This window comes from Pseudophryne corroboree, chromosome 11 (genome assembly GCF_028390025.1).
Source record: "Pseudophryne corroboree isolate aPseCor3 chromosome 11, aPseCor3.hap2, whole genome shotgun sequence".
NCBI classification, from domain to species: domain Eukaryota; kingdom Metazoa; phylum Chordata; class Amphibia; order Anura; family Myobatrachidae; genus Pseudophryne; species Pseudophryne corroboree.
In genome coordinates this window covers 134,281,098-134,293,551 of record NC_086454.1, presented here as the reverse complement: position 1 = coordinate 134,293,551, position 12,454 = coordinate 134,281,098, and the positions used below count along the sequence as shown (strand labels likewise).

At 47.2% G+C, this 12,454-nt stretch overlaps 1 protein-coding gene across 5 annotated transcripts in view; it reads right to left on the bottom strand.

Annotated features, from left to right (window-relative positions):
- Nucleotides 1-12,454, bottom strand: part of GPHA2 (glycoprotein hormone subunit alpha 2) — a 289,765-nt gene that overhangs the window by 40,081 nt on the left and 237,230 nt on the right. The gene's annotated exons all lie outside the window — the stretch shown is intronic.

Below are 12,454 nucleotides of genomic sequence, written 5' to 3'. Positions count from 1 at the left end.
GATTTGAATCCCGGGATTGGAGCTTCCAATCCCGGGATTTAAGGGATTACAGTGCGCATGTGCGGGAGGGTGAGTGTAAGTAATGACACTTACTATTAGGCGGCGGCCACGGCAGCCATGGACAAGCTGAACGCAGCAGCACTTCAAATGTAGCGCTGGCCGCCAGCCAATCAGAGCTGGCGGCTCGGCAGCCAATCAGGGAAGCTGCCGCAGCAGCGTCAGCCAATCAGGAGCCACTGCTGCGACCGCTTCCCTGATTGGCTGCCGGTCCGCCAGCTCTGGTTGGCTGGCGGCCGGCGCTTCATTTGAAATGCTCCCGCGTTCAGTGAGTCCATGGCTGCCGCGGCCGCCCGCCTAATAGTAAGTGTCATTACTTACACCCACCCTCCCTCTCGCGCCGCTACCAACCCTTCCGCGCCGCTACCTACATCCTCCCTCCTGCACCACTACCTACACCCACCCTCCCGCACTGCTACCTACCCCCTCCCTACCTCCCGCACCGCTACCTACACCCTCCCTACCTCCCGCACCACTACCTACACCCTGCCTACTTCCCGCACCACTACCTACACCCTCCCTCCAGCGCTGCTCCCTACAACCTTCACTGGTCCCTACTGCAATCCCGGAATTGACCGTTTTTCAATCCCGAATCCCGGGATTGAAAAAACGGCCCAGGATTGGCCTCCCTAGCCGTGATTGAAAAAGTTTGAGAACAACTGTTATAGGGGTTTAGATACCAATGAAGAGTGATAATTGGTTCTTTTTAGAAGGTCAAAATTACCTTCAGTAAGTGCTGTGTTTCTTAAAACCCACTATCCGCAGTGATACACATCGGTTTACAAGCCTCTGCAAAATATCTTTAGTAAATTTGCCCCTAGATGTGTGCCGAGGCGTTATTTACAAGCGTAGCACACTGTGCGCACAAAAATACTGTACTGTACATTTTTTAAAATGCAAACATTTAAAAAGATAAATATTTTATTATCGGTATTAAATTATAGGTAAAATAAAGTTTGGTGTATGTATTACTGCATGCGAACCTATGTTGTAAAGATTTATATATTATGGAACTTGTGTACCGTCATGTAATAGGAGTGTTATGGTAGACTTACCATAGTTAACACTCTTTCTGCGAGGTACATTGGTTCCACAGGAAAACATCGGGGGTGTAGAGCGGATCTTGATCCAGAGGCACCAACCGGCTAAAGCTTTAGACTGTCCCAGGATGCATTAGGGCCTCCTCTATAAGCCCGCCTCCATGCACTGAGAGCTCAGTTTCGTTAACCAGTCCAATGCAGGAGCAGGAGAGAAGGCAGATGTTAGTCACATTGAACCACATTCTCACGACAGGAGAAGGTACCAGCGACTAATGCCATACAAACCCATAGTGCGTCAAGATGGTTGCCCTGTGGAACCAACGTACCCCGCAGAAAGAGTGTTAACCATGGTAAGTCTACCAGAACACTCCTTTCTCATACATCCTAGAGGATGCTGGGGACGACATCAAGACCATGGGGTATAGACGGGATCCGCAGGAGACATGGGCACTCTAAAGACTTTTCATTGGGTGTGAACTGGCTCCTCCCTCTATGCCCCTCCTCCAGACCTCAGTTGTAGAAATATGCCCAGGTCGACTGGATGCACTCTGAGGAGCTCTACTGAGTTTCTTTGAAAAGACTTATGCTAGGTTTTTTATTTTCAGGGAGATCTGCTGGCATGAGACTCCCTGCTTCGTGGGACTGAGGGGGCAGAAGCAGAACCAACTTCCTGAAGAGTTTCATGGCTCTGCTTCTGGCTGACAGGACACCATTAGCTCCTGAAGGGAACTGAACGCTAGCCGTGTCTAGATGCTCACTCCCACCGCACGCCGTCACCCCCCTCACAGAGCCAGAAGTCAGAAGACAGGTGAGTATGAGAAGAATGATCTTCAATCAAGTAAGTGACGGCTGAGGTGCGGTGCGGCTGGCAGGAGTGCAGCGCGCCATTGCTGCCCACACACACAGGCACTGCAGGGTGCAGGGCGCGGGAGGGGGCGCCCTGGGCAGCAAGAAAAATACCTCAAACTGGCAAAAAGGGGGCATAAGATGCCACTGGCACAGCCCTTCCCTCCGCCAGTAAAAATAATAGGTCATATACTGAGTGTAAGGACGCGCCATTGTGAGGGCGGAGCTGCTTCCTCAGGCAGCCAGCACACTACTCAGCGCCATTTTCTCTCTCTCCTCAGGCTGCAGAGAACATGCTGGTCCTGTCCTCCACTTCTGACAAGTACAGGGTGCTATAAAGGGGGGGCACAAAGCGATTGTGGTGCATTTGATAGTGTATATTACTATTTAAAAGCGCTTTTGGGCTGTGGACATACTATGTTCACAGGAAATACAGGCGCTGGATTTGTGAACTGGCTGCTCCTATCCTGTGTCCCTCTGACAGATTTTACTGTGGGTCTGTCCCCAAAATAAGTCCCAGTGTGTCTGTGAGTGTGGTGTACACGTGTGAGGCATGTCTGAGGCAGGGAGTTCCTACCGGGAGGAAGCCATTTTAGGGACACAGAGTTGTAATGTGGTGGCGCTACCGGCACACCAAGAGCCTGCATGGGTGAAAGAGATACGTGACAGTATGCATCTAATTAACCGTATATTGGATAAGTCTGAATCTAAGGCTGCATGCTGGAGAAAATCTGTGGAAGATGTGATTTTTCAGGATGCTGTTATTCCTTATGCGGGGGGCCCCTCTGGGTCACATAAGAGACCATTTGCAAATGTTGTAAACACTGATACCGACACGGATTCTGATTCATGTGTCGACGATAGTGAATCCAGAGAGATAGATCATAAATTGGCAAAAAGTATACAATATATGATTGTGGCTATAAGGGACGTGTTAGAGGTTACAGAAAGCAATCCTGTACCTCAGGAAAAAGCTTATTTATGTAAGGAAAAGAAATCGAAAGTCACGTTCCCTCCTTCACACAAACTAAATGCTCTGTTTGAAGGGATGTGGGTGAATCCTGATAAAAAATTTCGTATTCCCAAAAGGATTCACATAGCTTATCCTTTCCCGGTCAAAGACAGGAAAAAATGGGAGTCACCCCCTGTGTTAGACAGTGCACTTTCCAGGTTGACAAAGAAGGTAATTCTCCCTGCTCCTGGCACGGCTTCTCGTAAAGAGCCGGCAGACCGCAAAATGGAAACGACATTGAAATCCATTTATGTTACCAATGGTACACTGCTCAGGCCCACTATTGCCTGCGCATGGGTGAGTCGCGCTATTGAAAAATGGTCAGAAAGCGTGTCATCAGAAATTGACACGATTGATAAAGATGAGATACTCCTTAAGTTAGGAAATATCAAGGACGCTGCCACCTACATGCTGGAAGCAATGAAGGATATTGGACTCTTGAGTTCACAAGCCGCTACCATGGCAGTATCGGCTAGGCGGGCGTTGTGGATTCGCCAGTGGAACGCGGATGCAGATTCCAAAAGAAACATGTAGGCTCTCCCATATAAAGGTGAGGCTTTATTTGGCGATGGCCTGGATGCGCTAGTCTCGGCGGCTACTGCAGGTAAGTCGACATTTTTGCCCTCTGCGCCTGCACCGGCAAAAAAGACCTATCACCCGCAAATTAGTGATAAGCGGGTTCGGATCCTCGGGAACTTCACATTTTTTACACGGGTCCGAGCGACTCGGATCCTCCCGCCTTGCTCGGTTAACCCGAGCGCGCCCGAACGTCATCATCCCGCTCTCGGATTCTATATAAGGAGCCGCGCGTCGCCGCCATTTTCACACGTGCATTGAGATTGATAGGGAGAGGACGTGGCTGGCGTCCTCTCCGTTATAGTAGAACACAGAGTGACTTAGTTAGTTATAATTGTGGGGCTGATTGGGGACGGGGAGCAGCTGTTAGGGAGTACAGTGCAGGGTTTTGATTATACCACCAGTGAGTTTAATCCTTTGTTTCTCTGCCTGAAAAAAACGCTCCACCATATCTGTGCTCACTCAGTGTGCTGCACTGCTGCATGATATATCTGTGATGAGTGCACTGCTCTGCTCACACTGCCTAATTGTGGGGACTGGGGAGCAGTTATAGCAGGAGAACAGTGCACAGTTTTGCTGACAGTGACCACCAGTCCAGTATACGTTTGTCTGCCTGAAAAACACTCCTGTGTTTTTTTTTTTCTTCATACTAGTTTAGCAGTCTGCTGACAGTGTCCACCAGGTCCGTTATACAGTATATTATATATATAAGCAGCAGTACCGTAGGCCACGGCTGTACCTACCTCTGTGTCGTCAGTGCACTCGTCGTCCATAAGTAATATAATACTATACTATCCATCCATCTACATTGTATACCTGTGGTGTTTTTTTTTTCTTCATACTAGTTTAGCAGTCTGCTGACAGTGTCCACCAGGTCCGTTATACAGTATATTATATATATAAGCAGTACGGTAGGCCACGGCTGTACCTACCTCTGTGTCATCAGTGCACTCGTCGTCCATAAGTAATATAATACTATACTATCCATCCATCTACATTGTATACCTACCTGTGGTGGTTTTTTTTTTCTTCATACTAGTTTAACAGTCTGCTGACAGTGTCCACCAGGTCCGTTATATACAGTATATTATATATATAAGCAGTACGGTAGGCCACGGCTGTACCTACCTCTGTGTCGTCAGTGCACTCGTCGTCCATAAGTAATATATAATACTATACTATCCATCCATCTACATTGTATACCTGTGGGTTTTTTTTTTCTTCATACTAGTTTAGCAGTCTGCTGACAGTGTCCACCAGGTCCGTTATACAGTATATTATATATATAAGCAGTACGGTAGGCCACGGCTGTACCTACCTCTGTGTCGTCAGTGCACTCGTCGTCCATAAGTAATATAATACTATACTATCCATCCATCTACATTGTATACCTGTGGTGTTTTTTTTTTTTTCTTCATACTAGTTTAGCAGTCTGCTGACAGTGTCCACCAGGTCCGTTATATACAGTATATATTATATATATATATATATATATATATATATAAGCAGTACGGTAGGCCACGGCTGTACCTACCTCTGTGTCGTCAGTGCACTCGTCGTCCATAAGTAATATAATACTATACTATCCATCCATCTACATTGTATACCTGTGGTGGGGTTTTTTTTCTTCATACTAGTTTAGCAGTCTGCTGACAGTGTCCACCAGGTCCGTTATACAGTATATTATATATATAAGCAGTACGGTAGGCCACGGCTGTACCTACCTCTGTGTCGTCAGTGCACTCGTCGTCCATAAGTAATATAATACTATACTATCCATCCATCTACATTGTATACCTACCTGTGGTGGTTTTTTTTCCCTTCATACTAGTTTAGCAGTCTGCTGACAGTGTCCACCAGGTCCGTTATATACAGTATATTATATATATAAGCAGTACGGTAGGCCACGGCTGTACCTACCTCTGTGTCGTCAGTGCACTCGTCGTCCATAAGTAATATAATACTATACTATCCATCCATCTACATTGTATACCTGTGGTGGTTTTTTTTTTCTTCATACTAGTTTAGCAGTCTGCTGACAGTGTCCACCAGGTCCGTTATATACAGTATATATTATATATATATAAGCAGTACGGTAGGCCACGGCTGTACCTACCTCTGTGTCGTCAGTGCACTCGTCGTCCATAAGTAATATATAATACTATACTATCCATCCATCTACATTGTATACCTGTGGTGTTTTTTTTTCTTTCTTCATACTAGTTTAGCAGTCTGCTGACAGTGTCCACCAGGTCCGTTATACAGTATATTATATATATAAGCAGTACGGTAGGCCACGGCTGTACCTACCTCTGTGTCGTCAGTGCACTCGTCGTCTATAAGTAATATAATACTATACTATCCATCCATCTACATTGTATACCTGTGGTGGTTGTTTTTTTCTTCATACTAGTTTAGCAGTCTGCTGACAGTGTCCACCAGGTCCGTTATATACAGTATATATTATATATATATATATATATATAAGCAGTACGGTAGGCCACGGCTGTACCTACCTCTGTGTCGTCAGTGCACTCGTCGTCCATAAGTAATATAATACTATACTATCCATCCATCTACATTGTATACCTGTGGTGTTTTTTTTTTCTTCATACTAGTTTAGCAGTCTGCTGACAGTGTCCACCAGGTCCGTTATATACAGTATATATTATATATATATATATATATATAAGCAGTACGGTAGGCCACGGCTGTACCTACCTCTGTGTCGTCAGTGCACTCGTCATCCATAAGTAATATAATACTATACTATCCATCTACATTGTATACCTGTGGTGGTTTTTTTTTTCTTCATACTAGTTTAGCAGTCTGCTGACAGTGTCCACCAGGTCCGTTATATACAGTATATATTATATATATATATATATATATAAGCAGTACGGTAGGCCGCGGCTGTACCTACCTCTGTGTCGTCAGTGCACTCGTCGTCCATAAGTAATATATAATACTATACTATCCATCCATCTACATTGTATACCTGTGGTGTTTTTTTCTTCTTCATACTAGTCTATCAGTCTGCTGACAGTGTCCACCAGGTCCGTTATACAGTATATTATATATATAAGCAGTACGGTAGGCCACGGCTGTACCTACCTCTGTGTCGTCAGTGCACTCGTCGTCCATAAGTAATATAATACTATACTATCCATCCATCTACATTGTATACCTGTGGTGGCTTTTAGTTGTGCGCATTAAAATATGGAGAACAAAAATGTGGAGGTTAAAAAAATAGGGAAAGATCAAGATCCACTTCCACCACGTGCTGAAGCTGCTGCCACTAGTCATGGCCGAGACGATGAAATGCCATCAACGTCGTCTGCCAAGGCCGATGCCCAATGTCATAGTACAGAGCATGTAAAATCCAAAACACAAAAGATCAGTAAAAAAATGACCCAAAAATCAAAATTAAAAGCGTCTGAGGAGAAGCGTAAACTTGCCAATATGCCATTTACGACACGGAGTGGCAAGGAACGGCTGAGGCCCTGGCCTATGTTCATGGCTAGTGGTTCAGCTTCACATGAGGATGGAAGCACTCATCCTCTCGCTAGAAAAAAGAAAAGACTTGCGGTAAAAGCACAGCAAAGAACTGTGCGTTCTTCGAAATCCCAAATCCCAAAGGAGAGTCCAATTGTGTCGGTTGCGATGCCTGACCTTCCCAACACTGGACGGGAAGAGCTTGCGCCTTCCACCATTTGCACGCCCCCTGCAAGTGCTGGAAGGAGCACCCGCAGTCCAGTTCCTGATAGTCAAATTGAAGATGTCAGTGTTGAAGTACACCAGGATGAGGATATGGGTGTTGCTGGCGCTGGGGAGGAAATTGACAAGGAGGATTCTGATGGTGAGGTGGTTTGTTTAAGTCAGGCACCCGGGGAGACACCTGTTGTCCGTGGGACGAATATGGCCATTGACATGCCTGGTCAAAATACAAAAAAAACAGCTCTTCAGTGTGGAATTATTTCAACAGAAATGCGGACAACTGGTGTCAAGCCGTGTGTTGCCTTTGTCAAGCTGTAATAAGTAGGGGTAAGGACGTTAATCACCTCGGAACATCCTCCCTTATACGTCACCTGCAGCGCATTCATAATAAGTCAGTGACAAGTTCAAAAACTTTGGGCGACAGCGGAAGCAGTCCACTGACCAGTAAATCCCTTCCTCTTGTAACCAAGCTCGCGCAAACCACACCACCAACTCCCTCAGTGTCAATTTCCTCCTTACCCAGGAAAGCCAATAGTCCTGCAGGCCATGTCACTGGCAAGTCTGACGAGTCCTCTCCTGCCTGGGATTCCTCCGGTGCATCCTTGAGTGTAACGCCTACTACTGCTGGCGCTGCTGTTGTTGCTGCTAGGAGTCGATCGTCATCCCAGAGGGGAAGTCGGAAGACCACTTGTACTACTTCCAGTAAGCAATTGACTGTCCAACAGTCCTTTGCGAGGAAGATGAAATATCACAGCAGTCATCCTGTTGCAAAGCGGATAACTGAGGCCTTGACAACTATGTTGGTATTAGACGTGCGTCCAGTATCCGCCGTTAGTTCACAGGGAACTAGACAATTGCTTGAGGTAGTGTGCCCCCGTTACCAAATACCATCTAGGTTCCACTTCTCTAGGCAGGCGATACCGAGAATGTACACGGACGTCAGAAAAAGACTCACCAGTGTCCTAAAAAATGCAGTTGTACCCAATGTCCACTTAACCACGGACATGTGGACAAGTGGAGCAGGGCAGACTCAGGACTACATGACTGTGACAGCCCACTGGGTAGATGTATTGCCTCCCGCTGCAAGAACAGCAGCGGCGGCACCAGTAGCAGCATCTCGCAAACGCCAACTCGTTCCTAGGCAGGCTACGCTTTGTATCACCGCTTTCCAGAATACGCACACAGCTGAAAACCTCTTACGGCAACTGAGGAAGATCATCGCAGAATGGCTTACCCCAATTGGACTCTCCTGGGGATTTGTGGCATCGGACAACGCCAGCAATATTGTGCGTGCATTACATCTGGGCAAATTCCAGCACGTCCCATGTTTTGCACATACATTGAATTTGGTGGTGCAGAATTATTTAAAAAACGACAGGGGCGTGCAAGAGATGCTGTCGGTGGCTAGAAGAATTGCGGGCCACTTTCGGCGTACAGGCACCGCGTACAGAAGACTGGAGCACCACCAAAAACACCTGAACCTGCCCTGCCATCATCTGAAGCAAGAGGTGGTAACGAGGTGGAATTCAACCCTCTATATGCTTCAGAGGATGGAGGAGCAGCAAAAGGCCATTCAAGCCTATACATCTGGCCTCGATATAGGCAAAGGAGGTGGAATGCACCTGTCTCAAGTGCAGTGGAGAATGATTTCAACGTTGTGCAAGGTTCTGCAACCTTTTGAACTTGCCACACGTGAAGTCAGTTCAGACACTGCCAGCCTGAGTCAGGTCATTCCCCTCATCAGGCTTTTGCAGAAGAAGCTGGAGGCATTGAAGAAGGGGCTGAAACAGAGCGATTCCGCTAGGCATGTGGGACTTGTGGATGGAGCCCTTCATTCGCTTAACCAGGATTCACGTGTGGTCAATCTGTTGAAATCAGAGCACTACATTTTGGCCACCGTGCTCGATCCTAGATTTAAAACCTACGTTGGATCTCTCTTTCCGGCAGACACAAGTCTGCAGAGGTTCAAAGAACTGCTGGTGAGAAAATTGTCAAGTCAAGCGGAACGCGACCCGTCAACATCTCCTCCTTCACATTCTCCCGCAACTGGGGGTGCGAGGAAAAGGCTACGAATTCCGAGCCCACCCGCTGGCGCTGATGCAGGGCAGTCTGGAGCGACTGCTGATGCTGACATCTGGTCCGGACTGAAGGACCTGCCAACGATTACTGACAGGTCGTCTACTGTCTCTGCATATGATTCTCTCACCATTGAAAGAATGGTGGAGGATTATATGAGTGACCGCATCCAAGTAGGCACGTCAGACAGTCCGTACGTATACTGGCAGGAAAAAGAGGCAATTTGGAGGCCCTTGCACAAACTGGCTTTATTCTACCTAAGTTGCCCTCCCTCCAGTGTGTACTCCGAAAGAGTGTTTAGTGCCGCCGCTCACCTTGTCAGCAATCGGCGTACGAGGTTACTTCCAGAAAATGTGGAGAAGATGATGTTCATTAAAATTAATTATAATCAATTCCTCCATGGAGACATTCACCAGCAGCAATTGCCTCCAGAAAGTACACGGGGACCTGAGATGGTGGATTCCAGTGGGGACGAATTAATAATCTGTGAGGAGGGGGATGTACACAGTGAAAGGGGTGATGAATCGGACGATGATGATGATGAGGTGGACATCTTGCCTCTGTAGAGCCAGTTTGTGCAAGGAGAGATTGATTGCTTCTTTTTTGGTGGGGGCCCAAACCAACCAGTCATTTCAGTCACAGTCGTGTGGCAGACCCTGTCGCTGAAATGATGGGTTCGTTAAACTGTGCATGTCCTGTTTTTACAACATAAGGGTGGGTGGGAGGGCCCAAGGACAATTCCATCTTGCACCTCTTTTTTCTTTAATTTTTCTTTGCGTCATGTGCTGTTTGGGGAGTATTTTTTGGAAGGGCCATCCTGCATGACACTGCAGTGCCACTCCTAGATGGGCCAGGTGTTTGTGTCGGCCACTAGGATCGCTTAGCTTAGTCGTCACACAGCTACCTCATTGCGCCTCTTTTTTTCTTTGCGTCATGTGCTGTTTGGGGAGTATTTTTTGGAAGGGCCATCCTGCGTGACACTGCAGTGCCACTCCTAGATGGGCCAGGTGTTTGTGTCGGCCACTAGGGTCGCTTAGCTTAGTCGTCACACAGCTACCTCATTGTGCCTCTTTTTTTCTTTGCGTCATGTGCTGTTTGGGGAGTATTTTTTGGAAGGGCCATCCTGCGTGACACTGCAGTGCCACTCCTAGATGGGCCAGGTGTTTGTGTCGGCCACTAGGGTCGCTTAGCTTAGTCGTCACACAGCTACCTCATTGCGCCTCTTTTTTTCTTTGCGTCATGTGCTGTTTGGGGAGTATTTTTTGGAAGGGCCATCCTGCGTGACACTGCAGTGCCACTCCTAGATGGGCCAGGTGTTTGTGCCGGCCACTAGGGTCGCTTAGCTTAGCCATCCAGCGACCTCGGTGCAAATTTAAGGACTAAAAATAATATTGTGAGGTGTGAGGTGTTCAGAATAGACTGGAAATTAGTGTAAATTATGGTTATTGAGGTTAATAATACTATGGGATCAAAATGACCCCCATATTCTATGATTTAAGCTGTTTTTTAGGGTTTTTTGAAAAAAACACCTGAATACAAAACACAACCGAATCCGACAAAAAAAATTCGGTGAGGTTTTGCCAAAACGCGTTCGAACCCAAAACACGGCCGCGGAACCGAACCCAAAACCAAAACCCGAAAAATTTCCGGTGCACATCACTACCGCAAATGCAGTCCTTTTAGGCCAATAAATACAAAAAGACGAGAGGTTCCCCCTTCTTTGCAGGTAGGGGAAGGGGAAAGAAGTCCACACCGGCTCCAGGTTCCCAAGAGCAAAAGTCTACCCCTAATTCTGCCAAATACCCAGCATGACGCTGGAACTCCCTTGCGGGAGGCCACTCGGGTGGGGGCACGTCTCAAACTCTTCAGCCAGGATTGGATTCTGTCTGGCCTGGACCCCTGGGTGTTGCAAATAGTATCCCAGGGATACAAACTAGAGTTTCAAGACGTTCCCCCTTGCCAATATTTCAAATCGACCTTCCCAGCTTCTCCGCCAGAGAGAGAAGCAGTAACAGCGGCAATCCAAAAATTATGTCAAGACCAGGTCATAGTCCTGGTACCGTTGTCACAACAAGGGCGGGGTTTTTATTCAAGCCTCTTTGTTGTTCTGAAGCCGGACGGCTCGGTCAGACTGATCCTAAATCTAAAAGATCTGAATTTCTTCCTGAAAAAGTTCAAGTTCAAGATGGAATCACTTCGGGCGGTGATTGCCAGTCTGGAGGAGGGGGACTACTTGGTGTCGGTGGACATAAAGGATGCTTACCTGCATGTTCCCATTTATCCACCTCACCAGGCTTATCTGAGATTCGCGATTCAGGATTGCCATTACCAATTCCAGACGTTACCTTTCGGTCTCTCCACGGCGCCGAGGGTATTCACCAAGGTGATGGCGGACATGATGGTCCTCCTTCGTCAGAAAGGAGTTAATATAATCCCTTATCTGGACGACCTCCTGATAAAGGCGAGATCCAGGGAGCAGTTATTACAAAACATATCCCCCAACAACACTGGTGGATCATAAAATACCCAAAGTCACAGTTGGAACCGACGACAAGGTTGTCTTTCCTCGGGATGATTCTGGACACAGAAGTTCAGAGAGTATTTCTTCTGCCGGAAAAGGCTCTGGAATTCCAGAAAATGGTAAAACAGATATTGCAACCATCAAGTGTGTCGATCCATCAGTGCATTCGGTTGTTGGGGAAGATGGTGGCGGCCTACGAGGCCATACAGTTTGGCAGATTCCATGCCAGAGTATTCCAGTGGGACCTGTTGGACAAGTGGTCGGGGTCACACCTACACATGCACAGAAAGATAATCCTGTCGTCAAAAAACAGGATTTCGCTCCTGTGGTGGTTGAACAGCTCTCACCTGCTAGAGGGACGCAGGTTCGGGATTCAGGACTTGGTCCTAGTAACCACGGATGCAAGTCTCCGAGGCTGGGGAGCAGTCTCTCAGGGAGAAAACTTCCAGGGACGTTGGTCACAACAGGAAGCCTGCCTTCACATAAACGTTCTGGAGCTAAGAGCCATTTACAACGGCCTTCAACAAGCGGTACATCTTCTTCAAGACCGTCCCGTGCAGATCCAGGCAGACAATGTAACAACAGTCGTATACATAAACAGGCAGGGCG